Source organism: Pocillopora verrucosa, chromosome 14 (assembly GCF_036669915.1).
Source record: "Pocillopora verrucosa isolate sample1 chromosome 14, ASM3666991v2, whole genome shotgun sequence".
In the NCBI taxonomy this organism is placed as follows: domain Eukaryota; kingdom Metazoa; phylum Cnidaria; class Anthozoa; order Scleractinia; family Pocilloporidae; genus Pocillopora; species Pocillopora verrucosa.
The window spans coordinates 22126104-22138257 of NC_089325.1; the positions used below are offsets into that span (position 1 = coordinate 22126104).

Here is a 12154-nt window from a genome sequence, read left to right on the forward strand (position 1 = left end):
TCTGAAATTTTAAGGTATATCTGTCTTCCATGTTAAGAAACAAGGCGATTTTTAAAATAACACGATAGGCAAAAGATTCCTTTCAATACTCATTAGCACGCTTCTTAATTAGATTTCTGCAGTGTACTTTCGTCCACGCAAGTCAGTGTGCGTTGAAGAACAATTTTACAAAAAAATCTTGAAACAATTTTACGCACGTCTGCAATTGCAAGAATGCAGAGAAAAGTTAAAACATATTGATTTAACGCGGCAGTGGAAATTGGTGACTCACTTTACGCACGTTTAACGTACGGAAAAACTCACGCGACATGGCAAATCCACCTTTATTAGAGAGGGAGGAGGAAAAAGACGAATATTCCTCAGTACGTAGTGAATGTCATAGCATACACTACGCACTGTGGAACTACTAAAGATTAAAAGGATTATCATCACACGTATTTCCAAAGTTCTCACAAAATTTCCCAAGTCGCGAGGTGAGGAGGGAAATTTGTGGAACTGTATATTTTTGAAATTATTTGCGCGAGGCTACTTGCGATTACTTCTTAAAGATATCTAGGCTAAGCTTCATTGAGAGTTCCGAAGCGCGGATTATGCTCGATGCTCATCCACGAAGCCTGCTTATTATCGAAATAGGCGACAATCGACTGGTCGGAGGCTTGTCGATAGATCCGTGGAACTGTGGCCCTGTCGTCTTCAACTTTTTCCGACGTTTTATAAATGCACTTCTTGGACAACAGAACCGGGAATTTCTTCTCACTGGTTACAAATATTACAGCCAGCAAGCAGGTTTTCGTCATTAGGGCCCAGCTGATAGGTCTTAATAGGAAGAAAAAAGTGTTGTAATTTTAAATTGATCTATATAAAAGAAAGTCTTATTTTACTAGCTGCTGTAAGCTAAAAATATTCGTGATAACTGTTATATAAGTACTGAGATTTACTCAGTGCAAACTCACTGAATAAAATCGTCTTTCATTGATGAGGAAAAATCCCATTGGTCATACGATTTTTCTAACTTGTGAAAAATACCATATGATCAATCAGAAGCCTGATACGCGATTTTATTCACAAAAGAGGAAAAATCGTATCGGTTTTTCACGCCTTTCGGGGCGGCCATGCGAAGTAATTGAGAGTGAATGTTTGGAACGTTCCTTGCCTGAAAACCAGCAAGTAAAAATGTGCCACAGTTTGTGTGAACTAAGAACAGGGAGAGCGCATAATGTAAAGAAACCGAATTTATCTCAAGTATCTGAAGGTTTTTCGACCACGGTTCATTCAGCAAGTTCGGCCGCAGATTATCAACATGGCCAGCCAGTAATGTCGCTCTTTACAGGCGCCGTTATTCAAGGTGGTCAACTGGACATCTCTATCAGCAGCCTTAATCACCGACCTTGGCCACTCCAGAAACTGATAGAGATATCGAGAAATAAAATCCACAAAAATGTACAAAAGGCTAAAACTATTCGACTCCGATTCGTAGTAAAAAACGCTTTGCTAGTTTGTTGAAAGATTATAGGAGCTAGTATTTTCATAAACTCTTCAATTGTCAAACGTAAGCCTTAATCTCGTTGAACGGGCTTTGTAATGTATTATTATTTCCAGAATCCGCCGAACGAGTACTAGCTCTGGAGGGTCTAACCCAAAACCTAAAATTACCAAGTACACACCGATCAAAGCCACGTCAGCTAGCTCTCCGTTGATCGTTTCACAAACTAAACTGGGTTCGCGTTCAAGCACTTTGAAGGAAGCTGTCGCAGCCCATGCAGTGTACCGTTACTCGATCATCAGCGCTCCAGTGTATCGACAGGGATATCCAATGTACCGGAGTTATATTTCCATCCCTGGTAACAGAGCTGTGAGAGTGACATATGAAGACGAAAGACTTCTAGATGACGAAGGAAAGCTGTGTTTGAATGCATCAGCAGGGAATAACACTCTCAAGGAAGGGATCGACGACAACTTGGTGGAATTGAACACTACAGTGAAGTATAAAGATGACGCAACAAAAACAGTATATGGAAGTAACAACACACTGTCGCTAAAAGACATAAACGGCTAAAATTTCACGGTTATTGGCCTCGCTCGGTACAACACTACGATCGTATTGGAAACAACTTTTCAGCAGGTCGAGAGGATCATTGAGGGTACGATGGTAACATTGTACAAGACGAACCGAAACGCCTCGATCGAGCTGAATGGACCCAACGATTTCTCAAGCGACTCGGATACGACTGACGAAGGTTCTTTCAACTGGGACACAGATAACAAAAGCTCGAACTTGCAAGGCATCAATAACAAACTACTCTCGGTTTTAATTACGTTTTTGCTACTCGCTATAACATTTGGTTTCTCGTAGTTAGCGTCGCACGAGTTTGTAGCATGTTGTATTCGAGTTATGATGGGTGAAAGTCAATTTGGAATTCTCGCTTGTTCACTTGTGATATCTTATCCATGCTAGAATATAATGTTGAATTCTATTTCAAATGGATCGAACAAAAATATTACGAAAAATATGAAAAATATTTTGTGGGAATAAGTCTAGAAATCATTTATAATTTATCGGTTCAGCACGCCTTTTTTTTTTGTAACACGGCAATGTTTTGAATGTAGTATATGATTTAAATTCAAATGTGATATCTCGAATTTACATTTCATTTGTTTTGCTGCGATTATGTAACTCCGTAAGCATTCATTTACACCGTATATGTAGATTGCCCTATTTTGTAACTATCATTTATGTGGGATAGAGGCAGAGTGGTCGAGTTGTTAGGACACTGTACTGGTAATCTGGTGGTCCCGGATTTAAGCCCTTCACCCTGCCTCTTACTGGGTTTGTTCTCGGTTGCCCCGAGTTCAATTCCTTGACCTCTGTGACTGCACCTTGTGCACAACCACCTGGTTTGCTTCCGACCAGTTGGAATTTTAAAACTCTTTGTGTATTTACAATGTTCAATTTGTTTGTAGTGGCCCTAAAAAGCCCCATTGGCGGAGTGGAAGATAATGTTATTACTATCATTGTCATTGTATCATTCCTTTTAAATTTGGTCAATAAAGAATTAACTTGAATCACGATCTGCTGGCATCAAAACAAAACAAAACAAAAAAAGAAACAAGTACGACTGATATCAATGACGTTTAAGGTATATTTTTCGTTTGCTCATTTATCACAATTTTACCGATAAACGTTGCGTCAGAGGCCATCACCGCTAAAAATCCTTGACACTATATTTTTTGGGTTGGTATCATATGAGTCGTCGTGCCAAAATTCTGGGCAATCTGTTAAGTTTTCATATCCTTATAATTCTATTAAAAAACATACGCACGTTAAAACGAAGAAGGTTTTATCCGATGTGAAACTTGTGCCAAACATTTCACGCTACGGGTGACCACGGGCGGTGTGCACACTCTGATTGCGTTGCTCATGGTCGTAAAACGAAAAGTGAGTCATTTGCATCCTGTCGAGTGAACATCTCTGGTGGCAGCAAGATAGCATGAATAAACGTGGAATGTAACGAGGATTCACTGTCGCAGTTCCTTCCAAAGTTAGAAAGTGTTCGCAGGCCTGCGCGACTCTTGTTATTCCCCCGTGACAAATTCGTTGTTAGGAGGCAATTGAAGAGATTCAGAAAGAATCGAAACTGCAGCCTTACCCAAGAATCTATTCATTTGGCAGCAGTCAGGCTCACAGCCGATGGCTGTGTGAATAATATCAAATTCGCGAGTTATTTAACAGGGAATCGATCCTTGACATGCAAACGTATTACAAAGAGACAGCGACCTTCTAATACACGAACTATTTTCCATATCATGCACTTAAAGGCATGAATACGGGATTCGCGAAAGGAGAAGCCAAAATTCGCCACGCTTAACGTTGAATTAAAAAACGTACAGATTTTCAAATATGCTTAAAAGAATAGAGAATACTCAGAATAAGGTTTTGAAAACAGTATCTGTGGAGTTATCTTCTGCGGGAGAGACAATATGTACTTGAAAACAGAGAAAATAGCGCGCACACATGAAGATATTACCTTTTGTAACACAATCTCATCCAGCTTTGCCAAACCTCTAAAACATACAGACAGGGAAATGACAGGAAACTAACTCTTATTATCACATCGCAAAGGAAAGTCATTAAAAGATAAATCTTAAAAACAGCCAAGTTCTCAGGTCAGAAGATTTAAAAGCGTAAGCGAATGGCAGGAGTCGCACAAGCCTATCAACACCTTTTAACGATCGACTGCCTTTTGTAGGGTTATTCAGTAGTGAAGTGACTCTTTCATTATTCTTATTCAACTGTCCTTCATTCAATGATCCAGAAAGTAGATTTACCTTACAACACTCGCGATTAGCTAATTTGCTTTTACTTAGGAAAGTAGATTTACAACACAATTGAGTATACAATAGTAGCGCTGTGTAACGCAACAATAGGCCTTTTCTCGGTCACAATCGATCTCAAACACTAGCACTTAAAATGCGAGAAACACATGTACCGTTGGAGAGCGTTGGAGAGCGTTTGAGAGCGTTTGATCAGCGCTGTTGAAGATGGACCAAAGCAGCCATCCGAATCTTTGAAAGGCTCCAAACTACGACGTACATCAAATTTGAGCTTCTCGAATTGGTCTCAGATTACATACTAAAAAAACAGTGATTGCGTTTGTCCTTGAGAACAATAGAATACGCGACAAATACGCACAAAAATATTTTTATACATTCACGATAAGTAAAATTACATTTACCAATGGTTAAAGGAAAAAGGAACGGCCTAACTTCTACGGAATGTTCTGTCAAAATCTGCCGATTTCTACCGCTTTCATCACCATATTGAAAATGGAGTTACCACAATGCAACGCAATCGGAGTGCGCACACCGCCTTGGGTAACCACAGGTCAAGTCATGTCAACACTCTGACCACTAGAAATGCCAAGCACCAATGGACACACAGAGGCATCCTGAAGAGCTCCAAGAAACTCTCACTATTAACAATTTTGCGGGAAATTAACTATGCGTGGTAGACCGCCAGACCGCTTCGATTTTACCTGTCAGAAAATTCGATTTCAATTTAAAGCAGTTGGAGCTCGTCATGGCAGAACTTGACGACGACTATCGGACGAGTGCGAGCATCGAAAATTGCTTCAGCAACGTACCCTTGTCCTTTTCCGCCGTCTTTTACGCCATTATTATCAAATTAATTTTTGTTTTTATTCATACAATCAGTTTTTATTAGCTTTTACCGAAGGAATCCTTTCTTCTCTATCTTACCCCATTATTTACAGGATAATTTAATACTCAGAATAATGGCAGAGATCACCGCGTACAACTTAAATCAGGAGATGTTAACGCGATTGACATTCATGAACCCGGAATTTTTGTTGCAAAGCTTCAAGAGTCCTTTTGGCTGTCAAGTTAACTATTCGCACTTTGGACAGCATGCGAGCCGTGGTAATTAGATAACGGCGTAATATGTGATGAACGTAGTCTACAAACTGTGGTGTTTTAAGCTACTGACCTGATCTGTGTATACTTTATACATACTGAGAGATTTTTTCAACGCCGTAAAATCTTACAATATGTATATTACATTCTGAAAGAAATTATATATTGCGTTATTAGATATATTCCAGGCGAGACGGATCTCCTCATTAGCTCTGCGATAGCGAAGAAGTTAAAGGCCTTTATCATACCAGTACGTTTTTCAAAGTGTTCGTTTTCGTCTTAACGAAAACGGAGCAATATATTTTCATCCAAAAAAGGTTTTTCTAACCTTATCTTCATCTATTAGTTTCAGCTGCTCACTCAAGGAACGAAGCTTTTTTAAGAGATTCATCTCTGAAAGACTTTACTATTAAAGCTGCCTTCGAGGGTTTACCTGCTCCTCATGGCGTGTTCGAATTTTTAGCGTGGATGATGGGAGAAAACACTTCCAAATGTTTGCGTATTCAAACGAAAATGGAGCTTATTACACCCAAACCAACCTTTTAAAGAACAAGGTATGTTCTTTAAAAGCCTTAGCCGGTTAAGTCAGCACACAAGCCTTGTGGCTTATACTGCCGCACTTCTAATCCCTGATTCCCTTTTTTATGGCGGAACGCGACTTAGGATTGTTTTGCCACTAGTAGCTAGTCCATCTGTGTAGAGAGATCTCACTAAGTTAATCGCACAAAGCGTTTATTGGCGGAAACCTTCACTCCAATAAGTTTTGATTTCAAACGCCGGTTCCTTGACTGTGAAGAAGTTGGCAAGAAATTGTATGCCGTTCAAAACCGCAAAACACCTCAACTTTAGGATGACCTTACTCATAAAGAGTCTCAAGCAAAATGAAAAGTGGAACTTTCTGAGGATTTATACATCATGACATCATAATGAATTGACTATTCTAATATTGACACGGTGGTGTTTTTGTGATTGCTTATCAAGATCTATTAGACATCTTCGTGATCGATTTCTTATAACCATGATATTGCATGTGTACGTAGGTAGCAGTATTAAGGTGAATTTCATATCAGAAAACTTCCTAAACACAAGAAAACTTGATAATTCCTCAAAAAATTTTCCACAATAGATTAAGTTGTGGTTTATCTGGTGTTCCATTTATTAAGGCCAAGAAATTTAATTTAAGAGTGCGCGTGGCTCTTTTTGATTGATGGCGTGTCTCCTTCCTGTTTCCGTTACTAATACCTTTCAGCCTCTTGGCCTTGTTTCCATTCGCTTTATCACGCTCGCTCAACATGACTCGCCAAAAATTAATCTAACAATTGATACGAAATGAGTATGAAATGATGGTGACCTCAATAGCATTGCCAGGAGTTTTTCTAATTTTACTATGATTGTTATATCATTTTTAACACGCTCAAAGAATTGTAAATGGGCTTAAAAGTGCTAATCGAATGACGGTTTCATGTTTGACAGAAGCTCGCTGATTTCAGCTCGGTATCTTGGAAATTCCCGCTTTTAACGTAAGGCCCTCTCCTTAGAGGTGCACGTTTCTGTCATTTGTAATAAGCTAGCTCAAACACTATCCCCGTATGTCTGATCTACAAATTTTGTTTTTTATTTCCCCGCAGCATTTCGTGATATATAACGAAGTTCTGTTGCGTCAGGTTTGTTTAGTGAACAATCGAACTAAATGATTCAAAAGTTACAAATGACAAACCTGTTGACGTCGACGATACCATTATTTATTTAATCAAAACTTTTCAGCTCAAGTTGTTTGCCTAAGGATATTGGCTCTAAAGTCGCCTCGAAATTTTTGTGGGCGACTTCCTAGAAAACAAAATTAGACAGGATCTATTCAAAGCGTGCCTTAAATCAGCTGTTATTAAGCGCTGTTTACGATATTTTTAATCTTCCAGAGTTAGCAAGCAATCCAGAAGTCTACTTTTTCTCCGGCGATGTGAATCACTTCCACATCTCTTCTTCGTGCATTGATTTTGGGTAATCATTTTCGTCCTAACCAGAAGTGGCTAGACAGTATCACAAACTTTCTCAAAATAAGGTTTAATAAACAATGATCAAACAAAGAGATGAGTGGGAACAACAACAAATTTTCACTAATTCGGTTTCCAAACATCCGTTTAGTGCCCTAAAAGAATATAATATTCCTGAATCTATACGTGATTTCGACAGCGATTCTTGTAAGAAGGGCCCTCAGTTATGAATTTCACATTGACTCTCCGCGGCATTTTTTTTTCTCAGTGAACTGGGAAAAAAGTAAGGTTGAAGGTTGAATTTGCCGGTTGTCGTAGAAAAGAATGTTCTTCCATGTGTCTTTATGCTATACAAGTAGTTTTCTTTTATAGTCTTGTATTACGGTTTTAGAAATTACTTGCGGCTGCACTTAGCGTCCAGTAAATCTTTTATGGCTAGATTAACAAGCCCCCTTTGTTAGGATGTGCCTCGAGACCACATTTTATTTTGAACTTCAAAAACACGGCACATAAATTTTCCAATGGTAAGCATAGCGTCAGTCTCTAAGAAGAATATCAGTACATTTACTTAGAAGACGAGACGGAGAGTGAGGTTACTACAAGAATCTCTTGTTCCTATTCCTATGTTTTTTTTAACCCCTTTCCATGAATTTGAACTCTACAGTGCTTAACGCTTAAGTTCTGTGGTCAGCAATTTCGATGGGTCTTCATTCAAGCTATCACAAAGAATATGTGATCACCAAATTTAAGTCACTAACGCATCTTGAGAAATCTGGAAGATACGTGAAGATTAAAAAAGGTCTTATGAGCGTCCTAGTTGAATAAAACATTCTTTGTGAATTTTATGTTTGCTATCTTTGTTGTATGAGTCATGCTGACCAATTTAATTAAAAAAATGTTAGAAGAAGTGGGTTTTAAATCTTCGTTTGGACACACTTTGTTGCCAAGGCATGATAACAAATTCCCTCAGGTAAAATTAATTGTGCATCCATCCCAACATTGTAACGATTCTCTCTCAGCGTCGCTTTTTTCGTTCCTATTCTATTACAACTTTTTCTTTTCATTCGACGAATTCGAATATTTCATAACAACTAACACTTTGCTTGGCTTTTAACTGAAATAATAAGAATGACATTGATTATTGGTTGAAGACGTAAGAATCAATCTGGTGAACATCGTGGAACTTCTGATCAGGGTTTGAAAAGCTCAAAGTGTATATGTACATGGGTTAAAAGATGATAAAAGACTAAAAACTCTCTTTTGGCCACCTTAACGCGTATGACTGTCAAAGTTTCCATTCAAGTGGTGTTTAGGCACCTTTTGATTTGCCCTCCTCTTATCATTTCAAGAAAACAGTTGAACTTGGGTGTTTTCAAGAATATTTTATTGTTTGACGCTACTAAAGAACTAAGGATTCCCCATTGGGTGGTAAGAAAACAAGGTTTGAACAATTATCATTTTCAAAATCTTATTTTAAAAATATCTTAATTTAATTGCCTAACAGACAATTTTGAAGACAATAAGAGAGTCCAAAAAAAAGAATGCCTGTTTTAATTTTTATATCTTGAATGTGAGTCAGTTTGACTTTGTTCGACCTGGGCTTAAAAAACACAATATTAATTCACTGAGTAAATTAAAGCGATTAGGCAAAATGGTAAACATAATAAGTAAATTTTTCATCAAGATACGCCAAGAAATATTGTTTCGGCGAGTTTTAAGAAGCCTGTTTGTCATATAAAGCAGATAATCTTTTTTAAAAATACACAACTGATGTCGGCTCCTTTCAAAAATTTCAAATAATGAGAAAATATAGAAATGGGAGGTTCCGTCTACTTAGCGTCTTGCATAAAATTGAAAAAACAAAAACAAAAACTGCTTTCAAGATAAATGCTCGAAAAGGGAAACGTAAAAACAGTCAAGATGTTTGTTATTTTCCTAATGAAATAGATGAGATTCTCCGGTCTCTTTGACGATATTTTTGGACAATTTAAGATACTATAGGTCAACAGCTATTTTGAAGATAGATCTAGTCTTTCTTATTGTATGTATGAAGGATTGCTGTTGAAAGAAATAATAAAAAAAATGAATCGGAAAACTCTAATTTTAAAATGCACATTTTTTACACTGTGGATAAATGTATGTTTTTCAGGAAACGAATCCATCTCCATTCTTGTTTCAATGCATTTGCAAAATTTTTCATTTTATGTGTCATCGTTAATTTGAACCTTATAAATCTCCTCGCATAATTGATTTAAATTATGAAGGGTCAAATGGATTTTCGATTAATTTCTAATAGAATAATTGCAAGTGTTAACGGATTATCATGCAACTTTAAAACTCACTTACCTACGAAAAAATGACATTTTTTCAAGTGTAGTAAATGAAATAATGCTTAAAAATTTCTTCTTTTCTTAAAACCGGATGGTAACGTTGACGAAAGCTCTAGACACAATAAAAAACATCCATAACTACTTATCGATGGAGACGCAGGGAAAACAACACGTGCTCACAATTAGAGAGGCAATACGTCAAAGGCAGGTCCGCAAAACACTTAATTTCAACCTATTTCCTTCTTTACCCAGTTTATATCTCGCATTGTGGTTAATGAGTGGATCTTTGGAAACCTTAACATCTGTTTACGAAGGTTTCTCTGTGTTATCTTTAATCTCATTAGTCATTTCTTCCTTAGGATAATTTACGATATTCCATAACAAATAATATTCGCTCGCCGACGTGTCGCCGCGGAAACCAAGGCTTGTTTTTCCTTAAGGGCATAGTCTAACAATGATGAAACTTTGACAATAGGCGTAGATTACGTAGAGGACTACTATAAGCTTATCAAGAAATCTATAATTTCCTTTGTTTCCCTTTATACTGGCCTGCAATTTTTTTTTTATTTTTTCGAGAAAAAGTGGTTGACGACAAGAGACCTGAACCGATCTTTTGTCCTCGATTCTTTCCGGTTTATTTTACTTACGAAGAAAGGCGAGAGTAGGAGGAAGTTTTCAAAGGCGTTATAAAGTCGCGTTTTGTCATATTGTCAGCAGTTTAAAACAGAAAACTCTTAGTCGAAATTTACGGAACACAGTAGCGCCTCGAATCAGAAGGGAAACATGAATACGAAGACAACTACCACGATACTTCTTATCAGCTTTTTTATAGCTTGCTTCATAGTCGAGGACAGCCAGCAGGTAATATCAGTGTTAAAAAGTCAATACAAAGCCGTCAAGCCAAGAAAACCCAGCAAACCGAGAGTAACAAACGTGAAAAAGCCGAGTACTAAAAGACCAACTATAGTGAATAGATTACCTTTTAAAAGCAAAAAACCAGACCGCTATTCAGAGGGCCCGATTCACGACACAAGATCCTTCAGTAGATTCTACAATTACTAATATGGTAAGTAACTCAAATAGAAAAAACAAAATCGATCTGTGTGACAGTCACTGCCTTGTTTTTCGCTCTTCTGCAACATGTATGTACACGTTATGTCGCGATTCTCCGTATTTCTGAAACCATTCTGGTAACGATTTAAATTTCAAAGCAAGTTTGGAACAATCACTTTCGCCAAAAGCAAACCTTTTTTATTTGGATTTTAGACTCACTCTTGTCACTATTTTCAAGAATTGTAGTTAAAATCGTTTTATTTCATTTTCATTTTTTGTAACTTACGCTAATGGACTACATGGAATACATAAATAAGGTGAACAAACCTAGAGTCAGTGCTGATTCAATAGAGTCAACTCTCTTGGCTATGGAAGCGTTGTGGGAGTGAAATTGCATCAAAATTCATTTTAAAAGCACTTAAACGATTGAAAATGAAATTATACAATTGAACTTTGCCCTTCTTTCCATTTTGTCTCAAACAGTAAGCGCTTTTCGAATAATTATATCGATTAGGTGTAGGGCGCGCGCTTCTGGCGTAATTTGCTCGAATGAAAAAGTTGGTTTGCCGTTAAAGAAGCACATGACAGGCTCTAAGTTATATAAATTGTTAGAAATTTACTTTTCTTACCCTCTTTGGTAATATTCGCAAAGAATTTCATGAATTACCTACGTAAATCATGGTTTTTCTAAGGCGTCTGTCCGATTTCCAAGACGATAGCAGAGAATTACGCAGTTTCCTTTAATTTCAACACACTCTAATTTTATTTTAATCATTTTACCTAAAAAAAAAAAAACTGAAATGGAAACGAAGGATATTGAAAACATTTGAGGTGGCCGTGAATAAAATTTAATTTAATAAAGTTATGTTCACCACACTTAAAATTAAGTATTTAAGCCAAATCTCTTACCTATTCAAGAGTCCAAAATTTATCAATCAATATCGCCCGTATAGCTAGCTAATCGTTTGCCGCAATACAGTGTTTGAAAATGATAAAAATAAATTGAGACTTATATAAGTGCAAAACGCCATTCGCAGAAATTTGAAAGAAATTTCGTTAACCTCCGTTATTTTTTACGATGAAGAGTCATAATTTGTCTTAGAGTTCAGTTGTGTGCTACTGGAACAACGCATGAAAAAGAGATAAGGTACTATATGGAAACAATAATGTGATTCACTTCAAATCCACTGTAAAGACTCGTTCCTGTCCATTTTGATGAGTTCAGAGACGAACAAAATCAAACATCTAAAAAGTACAAGATTGCGTGGTTCAAGGTTTCAGCTCTTAAATGTTTTGTAAATTTTTTGTCAGTTATAACGATAAATTGATTTTTAAACTCTGAATGATACG

General features: G+C 37.2%; 1 pseudogene; it reads left to right on the top strand.

Moving 5' to 3' along the window:
• Positions 1 to 1300: 1300 nt before the first annotated feature.
• Positions 1301 to 2969, top strand: LOC131781745 (uncharacterized; annotated as a pseudogene).
• The last annotated feature ends 9185 nt before the right edge of the window (positions 2970 to 12154 follow it).